A 6,000-nucleotide genomic window follows, 5' to 3' on the forward strand; every position below is an offset into this window, starting at 1 on the left:
GTCTACAGTGTTATCATCTGTGACAACCTTGATAGCTCCCTCTTCAACGACATCCCAAATGAAATGGAATCTAACATCAATGTGTTTGGTGCACTCATGAAATCTTTGATTTTTAATCAAATGAATAGCACTTTGACTATCACATCTTAGAATTGATTCCCGCTGAACCAAACTCAATTTTGCCACCAAATCTTTCAACTAGATATCTTCTTTCACTGCCTTCGTTGCTGCCATATAATCTCTCTCTCTTGTAAACAAAGCGACAATCAACTGTAAAGTCGATTTCCAACTACTGCCAATGAGAATAAAGATGTATCCAGTTGTGGACCTCCTTCTATTAAGATCCCCTAAATAGTTAGAATCTACATAACCGAGAACTAAAATACCTTCACTTTTTCGAGAAAATGCACCCTTAAATCCCTCTCTTCCTCTCTGTTTCTATCTAAAAAAATATGATATGATATTGTTATTGCATCTCTCGAGAGTTCCTCCTATATCATCGCAGTTAATTTTTCTTTTTCAGTTTCAAATCTTTTTTAATGAACTATATTGTAAGGATCGCTATGTCTTCTATGGTTTGGGTTGGGTTGATGTTGAAACTCTCACGCTTCGTAAGATGCCCGATATCTACAAAACCATGTGATTGTATATTATGTATTCTAAAACATAGACTTCATCAAGAGTTTTTATTTCCTAGGTAGTCTTTTGTCCAAGAAGCAGAAGGCTCTCAAGTTCATTGCCTATTTTTGTTAATATCAATAATGTTAGGTGTTACATTCCTTTTGCGGATTCTATCTGCAATAGGAGGGATGCTGATGATGGTACCACAGATAGAGTTGGAGGGTAATCAAGAAGACAAAACTAGGTGAGATGAAAAAATAGTCGAAAAGGCAGCTCAAATACATGTAGTTGTGGCAAGTCTATCAATAACAACTACCTTCACAACTGGTTTCACATTCCCAGGAGGCTTCGAGAGCAATACTGAGAGCCCTAATAAAGAGATGGCGATTCTATTAAAAAGAACAGCATTCTGTGCATTTGTTATTCAGATGCCATCGCCTGTGCGTGCTCCTCTGATGCTGCATTCACCTACTTTGCCATGGCACCAAATGCAGTAACATCAGTGATGGAGTCAACAATTATTATCCAACTGTTTTGCAGCTTCTAGTGATGTCAGCAGTTGTAATTGCATTTGCAACTGGTATGTAAGTTACTTTAGCACATTCAGTTGGCCTAGCCATTGCTGTTTGTGTCTTTGGTTGCATCTTTTTCGTTATGTTCTGCTCGGTTATGTTCTTCTTTGTGGAAGCAGGCCTAAAGAAAGAACCTGACCAGAGCCTATTACCTAAACAAAAGTTAGAAACATGCATCCATTGCATGACAAGAAGATTTCATTATTCTAAAGATGCAACAATGTGTTTTATGAAATCATTACATGAAGATGAAAATGATAGGCTACGATCAAGTGTATCTCTTTGCCATCTTCACATTTGATGAAGTGCCTACATAAATGTACTCATGTAAGGCATAACTTGTCTAGCGAATTTTTTTCAGTAATAAGGGTAAAGGTTTGTCTTCCGAATTAGATTATATTGAACTTATGTCCTAGAGCATACATTCTCTAAAAAGGTTTGCCTAGCGAAATTAAGTCATTTTATTTACGAGTACTTTGGACAAACAAATTTTCATCAAATGAGCTGTATGGGCAAAAATTAATCAAAGACCATTCCAAAATAGCGGCAGTCCCTGGAAAAACTTGTAAAGTAGAAACAACTCCGTATACAAGTTCAATAGAAAGTTTGAGATCAGAAGGCCCAATATTCTTTATGGAATTGAACTCATAAGATACAATTGATCATAGTTGGAAACTGTATGCAACATATCTTTATTGAACATAAGTTAATCAGAAGAATATCAAATACATTGCTAGCTGCATATATTAGAATGATGAAATCTTATTGTCACACAATGGATCTGTTCAGATTATCTCTATGCCTTTTTTTAGGAAGAAGAATTATAAAGCAGACCAGATAGAAAGAGATGTCATCGATAACGCATACAGTAACGACAAGACCAACTGAATGTGCTAAAGTAAGATACATACCAGTTGCAAATGCAACTAGAGCTGCTGTCATCGCTAGAAGATGCAAAATAGCATGCATGAGAGTATATTTGATGTCATGTCTTCTTCTTCATCTCTCTCATCCATTATCAACTGATATAATGTCCCAAATTCCTCTATGTCTACAGATCCGTCTCTGTTTATATCTATCTTATCGATCATTTGCACCAATTCGATTTTGGGAATGTAAATTTCACTACAACAAAAGAAGGATTTAGCGGCAATAATAAAATTGCAGCTAACTAGTGTTTTAAAGCCAATATTTACCGCAATTAACCTTGAGCCATTAAAAAGTAACCCTTAATATCACTTTCCTTTTCTCTTTTATCCTCAAATACCCAAAAACCCTCTTCAGTCAAATTTTATTTCATTCTCAAATTCCAAAATACCCGATCTCTCTTTCTCTAATCCATCTGAAGCGCTGGATTGATTTGAAGCTTCCTTCCATGGCTACGATGGATTTGATCTGAAACACAAATCAATTTTGTTTCGTTTTGCTCGATCTGAAGCACGCAGCAAGAGGTAATCTCTCTTTCTCTTTCTTTCCGCTCGATCTCTCATTCTCGTTGGTAAGCACACAACAAGATAAACTTGGGTTTGATTTAATTAGCTTCGTATAATTTTGAAGAAAACATATAAAATCTGTGTACATTTAGCAGATTCTGTTTTCTTCTATATTTAACTTGAGAAAACGATGTGAAATTCTCTATCTCAGGATCAGTAGTCTTGTGAGGTAAATATAAACTGTTATTTGAAACTTGTTCTTGAACAGTTCACTCTAGAACCCTAATTGAGTTCTATAATTTCCAGAGAAGAGATAAGATTGTTATTGATTGAGAAAATGTATACCTAATGTTACAATTGAGAGTTCTGTTACTTATACAGGAACTGACCGAAGTAGTGATGCGTCATTTGGGAGATTGTTTTCACATTAATTGATTAACGCATATCATGTGATTTATATCCCCATTGTCATTTCCTCTGCGTATAGCTAGTTTTTCAGTCTTTTAATGATTAGTTTTCTGTAGGTAGTTTTATTTTTCAGATGACTACCACAGCTAAACAGCTGAATCATTACAAATATCACACAATAACTCATCGCTCTAACAACTTTTATCTATTTCACTACCATGAAAATGACCTATGATGAAAGTTCACTCTTACTTATCAAGAGAGTTTGAAAATAATTTCAATAGAGTATCTTAACATGTCGAATTGGAGACCTTGGTGTTACAGTATTAGACTCACACCGACCAAATAATGCCGTTAAAGACATCCAAGTTTGATACCTGGAATAGGAAGGTGAAGTATCTGGTGGCGCAAATCCCTGTGAAAACAAATAGGAACAGGCAGCTAGTTGATGCAAGTCTATTTGTCTATGTAGGGGCTTATGAAAATCAAATAAACCTACAAAGCCTTTCAACATGTCATGTAATCCAAGTGCTAGAATAATACTTCGATGAACAACAAGCAATATAGATCTTAAAGTCCAAACATATATGTGTAGGCTTCTGTACAGTACAGAATAGTTCGGAGCAAACATGTTAACGAAAAACAAAATAAGACCACTCCTTAACAGAAAATGGCTTCTAATGATTAATCTTAAAACACCATTACCTGCCTATAGGAAAGAGCATATCCCTTTAAGAACATATAACTATTTTATTTATTTATTGACAGAACATGAAGTTGCTTTCTCCTGATCCTCTCAAATCTTTATCCCTTTTCAACTATCAAAGCAGAGTGAATATATAACCAGTGCAATCTGTTAATCATGCTTAAGTATTTATGTAATAACCCACTAGCCAAACAATATGTCTCAGACTCATTCTATAACTCTTGCAGTTCAGAATTTTTTTGAACAAAAGTCATTTGCATTAGCCCTACCACTCTAGAAGAGAGCACAAATCATCAAAATATACTTCCCTCTTCAGCACCTCTCAACATAGGCTAACACATTTAAGATAATACAACATGCAATACAATCTTAACACAGTTCATAAAAAAAAAGACCACCATGATTGTTACGAAATTGAGAAGAAAGAAAACAAGTGAGTGCAGCAAGCCCTTTGTTTTATTTTACTCTGAACCAAACAGAAAAGAGAACATGTGAACACCAAAATTTAGATCTGAAGTGTTTACCGGAGGCGGCGGTAGAGCTGAACCAACATCTAGTTTGGATTCTTGTTTCATCTTCAACACTCTTTCACTGCTTAGAAAAGCTATTGGTTCTTGATGTTGAGATTCTTGAGAAGGGGTGGGTACTTCTACATTTGTATTTTTTGGGGCTTGATCTTTTCTTGTTCTCTCTCTTCCCCATTTTCTATCTTCAACATTGTTTTCTTCAAAGATGAAATCTTTTTCTCTCTCTGTGCCACTCAACAAGAAGCTTCTGAGCTTGGAAAAATGATACTGCAGAGTGCAGGCATTCCATATGAGAATGGGTATCGATTTCGTACACAACAGTATGAAGAGTTCATGCAGACCCAAAATAATGGGCTTCTGATTGTCTCGATGACAGTGCAAGTACTAGTGACAGTGCTCCGAAATCAGCAAATATTACATATTATGGCAGATTGAATGATATTGTTGAGTTGAACTACTACGAAAAATTTAAAGTCATCTTATTTAAATGTGATTGGGTTGATGTAACTCAAGGTCGAGGAGTTATGAAAAACGACTTAGGTTTCACGCTTGTGAACTTCTCACATCTAATGCATTCAGATGACTGGGTAAGTATTGAGCCATTTGTTTTTGCTGGACAAGCTCAACAAGTGATATTTGTTCAAGATCCTGAAGATCATGAATGGTTTGTCGCAAGGTCAATTAAACAGTGATACATTTTTTATATGGGAGAAGAAAATGGTATACGATTTGACTCATCAATGATACAACTGATTTAGCTATATTAGAAAATATTTGTGATTTAGAGGATGACAACAATGATTGGGTAAGAGGTGGAGTTGATGGTATAGAAATTGTTATGGACTGAAATTTCAAATTTCTCCTATAGAAAGTGAGTGCATATTAACTATTTTGAAGCTGCTGCAATTTATTTATTTTTCCAGCCAAGTTTCTGTTACTTGTCTCAAGCTTACGCTATTTATTTTTGTGATTGTTTTAATGTGTTATCTTAAAGTTGCTTTTGATAATATTGTAGTGAACTGTGGAAACCTCCCTTCTTTTCCACTATCACGGATATACTGAAAACCATCCTCCTTTTTGCATATGTTATATGCCATGTTTCTGGGAGAAAGCACATTGGGATTATGTCAGGTATGTCTTTCTCCAAATCTATTTCCTCGTTATACTGAATTTTGAAGCTATTGCCTTAGCTATGTTACATCGTAATCCTTCTAGGTAACACTAGGTAACTAGTGCCAATAGTAGTAGAATAATTTGGAAGATGAAATTGCAGACATTTATAGCCTACTCATGCTGATATTCTGTTTATACAAAATACAAAATACAAAATGTTGATATTCTGTTTATACATCGAGCCTTACATGTTCAACTTACTATATTTGGACAAAATGGTAAAGCCTTCCTTACTTTCTTGCATAATTGATTTATTTGACGTTGTTGTTCCAACCAAATTGGACAAGTTGGCACAGACTTCCTTCATATCTGGGCGTTTATTTGGATCCTCAGTCAAACATTTTACTGCTAAGTCTATGATGTTATTAGCAAGCTCATCATTATCTTGCAGAATTGATTTATCCACTATCGATCTTTTTTTCTCCTTGGAGATGCTTCAAAATCCCGGTAGATTGCCATTTTCTTCTCTATTTCTTCAAATTTTAGTCACCTAGTCTTAGTGAGTAAGATATGTAATTGTCATGTCAATTTTTTGTCATCTAACCATCTGCCGCTATATG

The sequence above is a fragment of the Solanum stenotomum genome, chromosome 9 (assembly GCF_019186545.1).
Source record: "Solanum stenotomum isolate F172 chromosome 9, ASM1918654v1, whole genome shotgun sequence".
In the NCBI taxonomy this organism is placed as follows: Eukaryota; Viridiplantae; Streptophyta; class Magnoliopsida; order Solanales; family Solanaceae; genus Solanum; species Solanum stenotomum.